At 44.5% G+C, this 13,014-nt stretch overlaps 1 long non-coding RNA gene across 3 annotated transcripts in view; it reads left to right on the plus strand.

Annotated features, from left to right (window-relative positions):
* The window catches only part of LOC146785777 (uncharacterized), a 247,504-nt gene that overhangs the window by 191,233 nt on the left and 43,257 nt on the right, over nucleotides 1-13,014 (plus strand). Inside the window, exon 1 of one of the 3 annotated variants that reach the window (XR_014970478.1) lies at nucleotides 12,478-12,659. The exons of the other annotated variants lie outside the window; for them this stretch is intronic. This is a non-coding gene — a long non-coding RNA (uncharacterized LOC146785777). Of the gene's footprint in view, nucleotides 1-12,477; nucleotides 12,660-13,014 lie in introns of those variants that run through there. 3 annotated transcript variants of the gene reach the window in all.

The following is a 13,014-nucleotide window of genomic DNA, read 5'->3' on the forward strand; positions in this document are numbered from 1 at the left end:
AGGAAGATTGCCGTGAGCATCCATTAGAAAGATGGAAACTACACTAGGCAAAAGAGAGAGAAAGGATGAAATGAAGAAAGAATTGTGTAAATTAATGTACAGTCGTTTCAGTATAACCTTATGTATTATTACATTATTGTGTATCCTTCTGGCGTTTATAAGTTGGATTATTTATGCTCTGCAGCAAAAAGTTGTCTCTCCTTCTTCCTCTTCGTCTTCTTCTACTGTCTCTCCACATCTATTTTACACCCTTCCTCAACATGAACTCATTAGAAGAACTGAATATTATAACAATTTCTTTGTCCAGTTATTACATTAACACCAGGTAGTGGTCAATACAACTGACTGTTGAGTGTGTGGACTTATGCCACATACCACAGAAAAAGGAATGCCATATTTAGTTCTCCCGTTTTCTTATGAGGGTTCTGCTTGGACTTATTTTGTCATCTTCTCCAATGCATACCAAAGCAAGTTCAAACGATCCGTTAGTTCATATATTGGTGGTCCAGATTTTAGTCATAGCTCATTGATAAAGGGAATGGTAGCTATGGCTAAAATCATGGAAAATAGTAAGATTTCCATTGACGAAAGGAAAGCGTATACAAACTGGAATGTCACCCATTATGTCACTAGCCTTAGTGATAAGGTTAAACAAAGAAAATCTCCACCAATTTGGACTATTCCTCATCAGGGAAATTTCTGTCTGCAAATAAATGATCGGTCTTCTGACACCATACAAAGAAAGAACTGTTCCCACACATACGTCTACTCCTCTCAGAACTCGCCTCCTCAAGTGCCATCTCAAGGCACGTATTTTATCTGCCACAATAGAGCTTACACGTGGTTGCCAACTGGTTTTTCTGGTACCTGCTATATAGCTTTCCTTCTTCCCCCTACATGCACCGCTTCTGCAAACGATCATCGAAACAGATATGGCAGAGGGATTATTGATTCCAAAGACACAGCAGGACAAGAGGGAGGAGATTTCCTCAAAGGATTTCTTCCTTTTTGGGGTCCAATGGCCAACAGCAGAAATATAAGGCAACTGGTTCGTGTCGTAGAAACCACAATAGACATCACTGTAGGAGCCTTAAGTAATATCACAGCAGAACTACAGGCGGATCGTCTTATGACCTTACAAAACCGAGTTGCCTTAGATTTTGTTCTTGCGGATCGTGGTGGAGTGTGCAAATTGATCGGGTCAAGTTGCTGTATTTTCATACCTAATGACGCTCCGACAGTATACCAAGCTATCTCTAAATTGCATATAATCTCTGAGTCAATTCATCAGGACGAAGGAGATTGGTCCTTTTCGGAGTGGTTTTGGGGACTACTGTCTAAATGGGGTTGGAAAGCGTTGACATTCCTTGGAATAGTTTTGACCATTATTTTCTCTTGTTGCCTTTGTATGCACTGTGGTCCCGCCATCTGCGACCTTTGTGCTACTATGTGCATCCCTAAACCCAAATCACAAAGAGCAGAGAACATAAGAATGATGTTACAGCAACAGCTCGATGACCTCATGGCCATCGACATTGACTCAGATTAACATGAGTCTATCTTGCCTGAGTTCTGGCAAAAGGAGGGTCTAAGAAAATTCGATTTTCGATCGTGATCGAATCGACCCGCCATCTTGTGCTCCGCCGCCATTTTGTGTTGCCTTCACTCAGGCAGCACTGCGAACAAAGTCTATCCTGCTTTTTCTGCAGCTTCGTGTCAAAATAAGCCTTCTGCCTCTATTTGCAAAGCTGGTGTTAGGACTGGCCGAGTACACTAATCCCTGTCTGGTTTTTCTAATCCCTGTCTCAACTATCTGTTGGTTCACACTATTCTCTTCTGACTTTATCTTATCGTCTGGCCTTCACTGTCCTCTGCTAGCATTCTCTCGTTTCACAACTGTCCTCCAACACACACAAACGTATCTCGCCACCTGCAAGTTAGTTGTAGACCTGTTAATGAATTAGTTTGAGGGAGGGGTGACAAACACAGTTGGAGGAGAGGTTTCTTCGAGTCATCTGATACTTTGTTTTCAAACCTTTCCTATTGGTTCTGTCCTGTTTTCCAACTTTTCTTATTGGCTCTTTCTTATATGTTCTGGGTGTGTATTTGGTTAATGTATATTTCACATATGTGGTATATAAGATTGTGCGCCACGGAGTGAAGTGGCAGTCTCCTGAGAACCTACCTTGTGTACTTCTGGGATAACTGTACTAGCTGCAGCTAATAAATCCAATCTTCTAACGCCTAACAGAGTGTCCCGTGTCTCTGTGTAGCTGAGCAGGAGAACCCAGGAGATTAAGGCGTACCCTGCACCGCCAGGCCCAAAAGTTTCTGGTTCTTCAGGCATCCCCACAAAAAGGCAGCAATTACCAGTACTTCACTCAGCTTCTGAGTAGGAAAGGGATGGGGATGTAGGATCTGCATCAATCAGTCAGCTGTCACTCTGTACGGGATAGGCCAGCCCCATTCCACTGAACAAAGGAGTGAGCCCAGACATCTTGAGCCAAAATAGGAGGGGATCTCCCTTTGAAGATTTGGTGGGAAAGACCCTGGCAGTGATGTTAGCAATGGACATAGCTGAGCCCCCTAGAATGGATGTGGCAAGTGACTCCTGAGTAATTCCATTTGGAAATGTCCCAGCAGGCAGTAGCGGCTCGTGGAGGGAGTGCCGCGGGGTGGTGAGGCGGGGCGGGGAGGGGAAGGGGCAGGGTGGGGGGTAGTAAACTCTGGCTCACGGCCGACCGGAGTAATGTAACAAAATAAATCAATAAAATGAATTTCATTGCGTGCGCTGAAACAGATTTGGCATTTTAGCGCACGCAATGAAATTCGTTTCATTTATTTATTTTGTTACATTACTCTGGTCAGCCATGAGCCGGAGTTTACTAACCCCCACCCTGCCACTCCCCTGCCCTGCCCCACCACCCCGTGGCACTTCCTCCATGAGCCACTACTGCCAGCAGGCTATGCAGGAAGGTTGAGACAGGGATGGAGTGGTGATGTGGCACCCAGGATAGGCCATAGGTGGTTCACTTCTGTAACCTACTGCCCCCCCTTCAAAAAGTGTTGTGCAAGCAATAGAGCTCTCTCTTGATTGTGATTTTCTGCTGGACACTGGGACTGGAGCCAGCAGCCACGGACAATCGTGAGGAAGGAACCGCTGATGCCATCTGGAATAAGGACTCTAACTTCAATTGACCCCAGGGCCAGTGACCGGTGGGGCTCTCCCTAGGGCCAGGAAAGTAGGTCCCTTCATTCCACCTGAGTCCTAGTTGGGGGAAAGACTGGGCTTCTGCTCCAAGGAGCAGAGAGGCCCAATGGAAACCAAGGAGAAAGTCTGGTGCAAGAAGCTAGTGGAACCAGCTGCCTGCAAAGTTTGTAGCCTTAGAAAGTTCTAGAGCTCGCTACCAGGAGCAATCCGAACCCAAGAACACTCAAAATGGCACAACGGGCCTGGGATATCAGCAGACAAAGAATCTGACCTTAACACCCCCAGTGAGACCCAGAACACGGCGCTCCGCTGCCCGATTCTTTCTATTCCCCCGAGGTGAACCAGGCCCTTGGGGTCACCGCAAGGAGAATTCATGCTTTTTACATGCTGGAAGGGGGCATGTGTGGGCCCCCCACCCCAGCGTCCATAGGGCCTTGGAACACAAACCCCAGGCCTGCTTTTCAAGCTGGGGGCCTGGGATTTCAACCCCAGGCCCCTGAAGCTAAGAAGGACAGGCGAGCGCTATCACGCCATCCCACAAGGAGGTAGAGAGACAGGCCAAGGATTCCCAACTCCAGGCCCTGGTAGAGCAGAGGAAGTTTGGGGGAGTGCCACCACACTCCCCCTATTGGTGATGGACCGGCCGGCCCCACTCACCATGACTGGGAGGAGCAGGCAGCTACCACCACAGTCAGTGCCCTGCCCACAGGCAGGGAGAGCAACGCTGCTGGCTCCTGAAGCAGTGCAGTGGAGTGTTGCCAGCATGGGGAGCCAGCCAGGGCAGCCAGAGGTAGGCTCCCCTCTCTGTACCCAACAAAATAGGAGGGGGGTGTTCGGGTTGGGTCAGACTGAACGCCCCCAACACAAGAACTCGAGGCCCTGAGGTGACAAAATGAAATAGAAAGGCAGTGGCTCTTCCCAGCACAGCGGGGGAGCTGCTCATTCAAGTTTCACCTCCCCGAGGAGCACTCCATAATGCCCTGCGTGAATTTACATTTAGGCACCCTGTCTCCCCTCGTGGTGGCCCCAGGACAACGAGGCTATCACAAATAATCTACAGAGAAGGCAGGGAAAATGCAGAAGCGTAGCAACCTCCCCCAAAAGAGCCCTAAGTCACTTTTCAAAAGTACTGAGCCTAAGTGTCAGAAAGGACCAACCCAAGATCTGCTTCAATTTTTAAGCACTCCCCAGGCTGGAGCTTGAGCTCTACAGCTCGGAGATCAGTGCCTTCTATGAGTGAAGGTTATGGTCACAGTTATGGTTTCCCAAAGATGTCTTAAAGAGTATACATGTTGTGCCACACCTTCTAGGGGCAAAGATTATGGTTACATACTTTGTGAACCAAAGGTGAAGCCCTCTAGGGGCTGTTTTGATAAATGATTTGCCAATGGTTGAAAGTATATCACACAAATGCATGTGAAGTTCAGTTGTAAATGGATTATTTAAATAATGAGGTTGACAGTGATCAAAATGTGTATCAAGAGGTTCATGCTTTATTAACATCAATATGTGCATTTACACAGGGTTAATATTAAATACTACATTTACTCCCAAAATGATTGTTTTGAACGTGGTTTGTCGTACTTAACCCCTTTAGGGGGTCAGAAGTGATGACGTAGTATCATCAAAAGGAATTTCCAGCAGCTTTGTGTGCATAGTATTGAGTAGTGTGTCTGTGCAATAAATGTACTTTTCCTTTTTTAAAAGGAAGAAAAAGCATGGACTGGACAATTATTTTTAGGTCGAGCAATAGCGATGACCTGTTGTATCTCTCTCTGTGGGGCTTTGGCAAACTCACCCCTTGACATTGGCTGTTAGCTGCAGCATTCAGAAATGCTGGCTTCTTATTGGTCCATTTCTGAGAAAGTCCCTCCTTTGTTTGTTTAGTTTTCTATCCGGGGATTTAACTCTGAGAACGTTGTAGTTGGCCATCACACAGTACAGAGTGTGATGGCCTATCTTCCGTCCTCCCATCTGGTCAGCCGTTGTTTTTATTTGTAACTTAAAATAGCGCTAACTCGACCTAAATGTGTTGCAGCACTTTAAGAATAGCACCAGTTACGTTACAGATGGAAACATTCCTTTTTAGATTGGCACGGGGAGATTAAATTATTTGCCGAGAATTATGGAGATTAAATTATTTGCAGAGAATTACTGATGTTCAGCCGACGCCAAAGCTCACTTGATATTTATGACCCTTGGAACAAGCAGTGCAACACACGCTTCACTTTTAATGTCACGCACGATGCTATTAGCATCATTGTAACTACATCAAGGCCATTTTCTACAAGATAGACCTCACAACACAAGGGTATCAGCGTCGTTAGAATTACATTTAGGCCGTTTTCTACAGCATGAACACAATGCTTCGAGGTACATCTTTTTATTCCACTCCTTTTATACTTTATGAAGTATACTACTTTCTCTCCCTGCACTCATTCATTTATCTACTATGTGCCTCCTCTTGTCTGGGTTTTCTTAATCTTCCTCAACACCTTTTATCCCACAATCAGTGAATGCCCACCAGAGCACCTGTGCCTATCAGCGGCTGTTCCAGAGTGCCAGCCCTCACCAGCGTGCCACCCTTGGAGGGCTGGAGGTGGTGGCCCAGAGCAGGAAAGGTCAGCTATGCTTCACAGGGGTCTTTGACAGCGCAATCAGATAAACCTGGCTTTCCACCTTTCTTTGCCCCTCTAGCCAACTTTGCTCTAAAACCAGTGGTGGTGGCACATACTCCCAAAACAGTTTGGAGTAAATACAAGGTAGGGGTTGCCTATTATCATAGCCACACCTCTGGATGGGCACAGGGACCTCTGACAGTGGAAGGAGGGTTATACCATATTGTATTTTCCCTGAATACTGTGAAGGAAGGTTGAGACAGGGGTGGAGGGATGGTGTAATATCCTAAGACTGGCCAGGAGTTCTTTGGCATCTATAACTTTCCACCCACAATGATAAACTTTTGCAAAAGGGAGAGATGGAGAGAAAGACCCTGGACCTGAACAGCAACAACACCAAAATCACAGAGAACTGGAAGACAAGTCACCTAATGCTCCTGATCGTTAGGACTTTTCCTACAGCTGGCCCCGAGGACTAGATGGTCCTCCCTAGGGGAAGTGAAGTTGGCTCTCTTTTGCGCTCTTAGTAGCATTTGGGGTAAGATCAGGACCCCACTGCTACCCTGTGTGCACTGCAAGGAGGCCATAAAACCACAGAAGGAAAGGTAGAGAAGGCGGTTGGAGCATGGAGCCAGTAAAACCATCTCCCCGCAAAATGTACTGTTTGAAGGCCAGGAGTTCCTCTTGAAAATGCTTCATGTGGCTACAGCTCTTATCACCAGGAGTAAAATGAGACTAAGGTCAGGATGCATGAAATGCTGACAAGACCTTTGGGCAGCAGCAGGGACTGTGGATCCCAGACTACCTGGCTGGTGGGGGCAGATCTGTGTAGCAAGTGTTATTTTGCTCACTTCATGACTCCACTGTGCGGTATACTTGTAACCCTAACAGGACCTTTGGGAAGCAGCAGAGATTACGGGTACCAGACCACCTGACTGATGGGGGCAGGACATGCTATAAGCACTATTTAGAACACTTTGTGACCCGCGTACATGGGCAAAGACCAGGCCAAGAGCAGGCCTGTCTGTGCCCGGAAGAGGTTTGGATGGAACCCATCCCTTTTGCCCTGGCCTTTCCACCTCAAAATAGGAAAAACTCGCCACTGGTAACTAACTATGCTAATCCTAGTCAGTAGAAAAATTCCTCAATTGTCTTTCCCTAACTCTATAGTGGGGATGATGAAGGATGAGATATTCTCTGCCGGGGAGGAACTGGGGGTTAGCAGCAGCTTCTAGGCTTGGTTCTAAGGAGTTATTGCATCAGTCAGATGGAACTCATCTGCTGTACCTACCATTACCAACCACGAAGAGCCCCCATCTAATCAGAGAAAGGGGCAACTGCAAGACTGGATCTGTGGAGGTCCACCATTCTCATTCAGTGGAACCTGTCTCAGAGCTAGCCTCTTCAGTCTCCTACAATAAAAAGAAAGGGCCCTCAACTAAAAAGGGCCTTGGTAGCAACAAACCAACCTTAAAGGCAGGACTTGGGGGAAGGCAGAGGCTGCACAAATATAGATTCCATAGAATTAGAGAGGGGTCCAGAGTAATTCACTATCCTCATATCTGGCCACGCTAGAGTCAGCTATTTATGTTAAAGTTGAATCTTTTCTCTATGAACTCTTGAAGCCAACGTATCAAAGCATCATCACCATTGATGAAGCAGTACCTGAATGAAAAACCCTATGTTGACTCTCTTAAGAATGCCACACTTGTCTCAAAGGTGAATCATTGAATTGGACCTCGGTGCATCGCCCTGGAAGGCTGGTGCAATTTACACATCAGAATGGGGCAACATTGAAACTATGCCACAAGGTCTGCCCTCATATCCCACTTTTGGAGTTCTTTTCTCGTGGGTCGAGGATTTTTAGTTCACCCCCCTCAATCTGTTTTAAGCAAGACAGGTCCCTAAGGGTACACCCAGCACTATCAAATATAGCACCGAACCACGCAGACAACCTTTTAAATCAGTGCTGCACCTCATGCAACACATTATACCATAGTGCTGGTGAATGTACCTCAGCTTAAAGAAGGAGTGTATGAATCCACACAACAATTACTCAATAAAGAATCCATGAATGTAATGGGTGCGTGAAGGTTAACCCTTCTTCATTGTTTACCCATGTGAAGATGGCGAGGCTTGTTGCCTGGATGGGTGAAAGCCAGAAGGTTTCGATTAGGATTGAGTGGTTGTTACTTTAGATCGCACTGAGTTAGTTGGATTTCTACTGAAACATCTCTATGGCACCCAGATGATTGGTCACTTATACAAGTTCGCCCACTTGGGTTCTTCTATCTTCCAGTACCACGCTTGTTTCACTGAGTTCCCTCTCGAATAGGGCCCTATTCTGATTCTGATTCTGACACAGTCTCTGATATTCTTTGTAATATTCCTGCATCTAACCCATTTGAGCCATTATCCTCCATGCACAGTCAGGATTGCTATTCTGCCTCCTTTCTCTTTTTACCTATTGCTCAGCCCTCTTAAACCTCTATTAACAGGGACTTATTTTTGACCAACAACATTTGCTGGAATATTACGGACCTAAATTCTAAAAAGCATTACACTTCCTGCCTTAACTTTATTGAAACGTTTAGCATCATTTGAAAACACCCTTAGGGCTGTTGATAAAGCTTTCTTCATGTCAGGCATCCCTGTCACATCTGGGCATGCTGAAAGGAGGGTTAATCACTATTGAAACATGGGAAGGGACACAGGCTCACCTTGCATCTTAGCTGTTCTATTGCAGTTTTTGAAATCCAATAGATTGTTAATGATACATTTTTATAATCCCCCTCATATAGCAAAAGGACAGATCACTTGATGGCCTTATGGACTTTCCTAGAGCATTGTAAAGATTAATTCACTGTATTTACCCTTGTGGTTTTAGTCTGCTATTTTACCTTACACCTTCGTGGGTGAAAGATTGCCCTTTTGGTTCTGGGATGGATGGGGTCATGATGGATGCTCCGTTTAAGGAGCATTCCACAGATGGTGAATTCCTTATTTTAATCCTGATGAAGCAGTACCTGAATGAAAAACCCTATGTTGACTCTCTTAAGAATGCCACACTTGTCTCAAAGGTGAATCATTGAATTGGACCTCGGTGTATCGCCCTGGAAGACTGGTGCAATTTACACATCAGAATGGGGCAACATTGAAACTATGCCACAAGGTCTGCCCTTATATCCCAATTTTGGAGTTCTTTTCTCGTGGGTCGAGGATTTTTAGTTCATCCCCCTCAATCTGTTTTAAGCAAGACAGGTCCCCAAGGGTACACCCAGCACTATCAAATATAGCACCGAACCACGCAGACAACCTTTTAAATCAGTGCTGCCCCTCATGCAACACATTATACCATAGTGCTGGTGAATGTACCTCAGCTTAAAGAAGGAGTGTATGAATCCACACAACAATTACTCAATAAAGAATCCATGAATGTAATGGGTGCGTGAAGGTTAACCCTTCTTCATTGTTTACCCATGTGAAGATGGCGAGGCTTGTTGCCTGGATGGGTGAAAGCCAGAAGGTTTCGATTAGGATTGAGTGGTTGTTACTTTAGATCGCACTGAGTTAGTTGGCTTTCTACTGAAACATCTCTATGGCACCCAGATGATTGGTCACTTATACAAGTTCGCCCACTTGGGTTCTTCTATCTTCCAGTACCACGCTTGTTTCACTGAGTTCCCTCTCGGTTAGGGCCCTATTCTGATTCTGATTCTGATTCTGACAGTCTCTGATATTCTTTGTAATATTCCTGCATCTAACCCATTTGAGCCATTATCCTCCATGCACAGTCAGGATTGCTATTCTGCCTCCTTTCTCTTTTTACCTATTGCTCAGCCCTCTTAAACCTGTATTAACAAGGACTCTTATACTATTTTTGACCAACAACATTTGCTGGAATATTACGGACCTAAATTCTAAGAAGCATTACACTTCCTGCCTTAACTTTATTGAAACGTTTAGCATCATTTGAAAACACCCTTAGGGCTGTTGATAAAGCTTTCTTCATGTCAGGCATCCCTGTCACATCTGGGCATGCTGAAAGGTGGGTTAATCACTATTGAAACATGGGACGGGACACAGACTCACCTTGCATCTTAGCTGTTCTATTGCAGTTTTTGAAATCCAATAGATTGTTGATGATACATTTTTATAAACCCACTCATATAGCAAGCAAAAGGACAGATCACTTGATGGCCTTATGGACTTTCCTAGAGCATTGTAAAGATTAATTCACTGTATTTACCCTTGTGGTTTTAGTCTGCTATTTTACCTTACACCTTCGTGGGTGAAAGATTGCCCTTTTGGTTCTGGGATGGATGGGGCCATGATGGATGCTCCGCTTAAGGAGCATTCCACAGATGGTGAATTCCTTAATTTAATCCTGAATGAATTTAACTTGAAGTACACCATCAGAAAGAGTCCTGCAGATTGTTCCCTTTTACAAATCCTACTTTTATCAGGAGAGGTTTATTCACAACAATTGATTGTATTTTTACCTCTTCCCCCCAGGTCCCATTAATATTTATCAACACACTTTACAGTCCTAGAGCAAGGGCTTAGTAAACACATCTCTTTATCTCTTTTGCTAAGATGCTCAAAGTGCTCATCAGAAGCTAGGTAGCTTGGCGGATGTACTCATAGCTCCTACGGATCAAGGGTGTAGGCTGAAGAGGTCCAAAATAATCCATGAATTTTGTTTGCCTCTTGTCTTATGGATTTTAAAAAGTGTCTTCATGAGGGGTCTAGTGATGATTACATTGTAACCGCTTATAGAAATATTTGTTGCAAAGTGCGTTCTGTATTAATGAGCAAAGTCTTACACTCGCCGCCCCGCCACCCAAGGTGGTTTGACAGCATGTGCTCAATGGCCCATAGATATCTAGAGAAGTCTTTAAGATTGCATTCTAGTGATAGACACCGGGTCGTTATTTGCCGGCTGGCCTATTGAACGACCATTTGGCGGAGGAGTCTTGAAAGAGACAGCATGTGACCAACTCCTCCAAGCTTACACATTTTCCCAAAGAGCTACTTGCTGGTTTGTTAATTGCCCTTTATTCACGCACAATAATGGATACACCATACGCTGCAACATCTCGCTTGACGATTGGATCAATCATTTCAAAGGAGCCTATGGTTGCAGGTGCACCCATATCCCCAAGTCAGAACCAGGACCTCTGGAGGGTGTTTTATATATTGTATTCTCTGTAGAGGAAGTTTCTGAGGCCCTTCTCTTGTCAGAAAAGAATTAGGCTCCCAGTCCAGATGGTGTGACAGCTGACCTGTATCTCTTAGAACCCATGATGTGGGCCCCATTACTCACCTAGGTCCTCAATCCGCAGTCAGGAATGGCCTTTCCAGATCTTGGTCTCAGTCCATCATAGTGCCTATTTTTAAAAAGGTGGATGGGGTGACATATAGACCTATTTCGTTAATTGACTCAGTAATCAAAGAGTACAATCAGGTGATTCTGACTGGGCTCTCAACCTGGGTTGAAGACAATTGGACTCTTTCAGACGTGCAATATATTTTTAGACCTGGATGAAGCACCTGTTTGAACTTATAAACAAATATGTTGCTGCTAAGTGGGGAACTTTGCATATGGCTTTCACGGACCTCACATCTGCGTATGATTGAGTCAACAGGGACAAACTTTGGTCCCTCTTGATATTGATGGGGTGAATGTTGATGCTGTCCTTTTTCTAAGACACTTGCACATGGACATGCCCTTCTCTTTGAGATATGACATGAGTAAACAAGGCACTGTGTTCTTTCGGATGGAGAGAGAGGCCAGTCAATAGTGTATTCATGCTCCTTTTTATGATCATACTTTATATCAACCAACTGAAAATGGTTTTACCCCAGGGCCTGTGGGTCTGCCCATAGTGGGCGGTAGGCCAATTCTGGTCCTCCTAGCCCACACATCTCTTGGTTTAAAATGTATATTGCATTCTTTTGAAGAATTTATTACCTCCTTGGATCTGTCCATTAACTCTAACAAATCCCATATTACAACCGTGAGCCCCAAACATATGAACTCTTGCCGGCACTACTTACTGGGCAGTGAAATCAGGGGGGTGCATGTGTTCCCCTATTTGGGGGTTCAATCTGATCAGAAAGGATCCTGGTCTACCACTTTATCTATCAAAAAGCTCTCATTGATTAAATCCATTGCATCAGTTTCTGATTTCATATCTAGGCCAGGCACTAAATAACTCCCTACTATTCTTAAGATTTATCAAGCTAAATCTATCTCAGCCGCTGCTTATGGAAGTCAAATCTGGGGCTATGATGATACTCATACCCTGCGAATAGTAGAAAGTTCTTTTAGGCCTTTCCTCTCTCTGCCTCAGAGTACTTCAGGCTATATAGATCACAAGGAAATTGGAATAGGTTGTATATTGGATGTCCTCACTCTCCAATCCTCACTTAGATGGTTATTGACTTGGGTGTCAAGAGGTCCCTCTCATAATAAATATACTTTAAGGGACTGTTTAAAATCGGATGGAGTACGCTGGATCAAATGGTTGAGCTATGTTAAATTCATGTTTTGTTCTCCTGGGCGTCCTAACCTATTTCAAAATCCCAAACGCTTAATAGAATAGACTTGAAGTGCTCTAAATCTACCTTTTTGACTTACAGAAAAGACAGAAGGTAGATGGAAAACCAGAGAAGCCCATGGTTCATTCTCACACACTCCTAAAATCTACCCTACATATGGAGTCCTATCTGATCATGGTGCACAGTACCATCCAGAAATATCTCTTGGCCAGACTTGGCCAAATATGATTCATTGCTTACTGGCGGTGCTGAGAGGTTGGTACCAGGTCAGTAGTTTGCCCCCTTGCAGGTGGGATTTTAATTTTTGCTAAGGGCCTATTGCACTTTATGTTTTTTCTGTATGTTTTATTGTCATTTGTGTACCAAATTTATAGTCCCACTTTTAAAGGGTTTAAATGTTACCGAGAGAGACCTGCATTAATCTTTGCTATCTACAGATCACTTCTGTTTTTCCATTGCTGATTTCTTGAGAGAGGCAGTCATACTGAGGCTTTTAATGAATTATTATCAGTCCATGAATGTGTGTTGTATAAATCATTTTGCACAGTTCTTATTTTATTTGTATCTCAACTCAATAATTTGGTTTTTAACATGGTTTTATTGTTTGATGTTTATTGCGCC

This window comes from Triturus cristatus, chromosome 11 (genome assembly GCF_964204655.1).
Source record: "Triturus cristatus chromosome 11, aTriCri1.1, whole genome shotgun sequence".
NCBI lineage: Eukaryota > Metazoa > Chordata > Amphibia > Caudata > Salamandridae > Triturus > Triturus cristatus.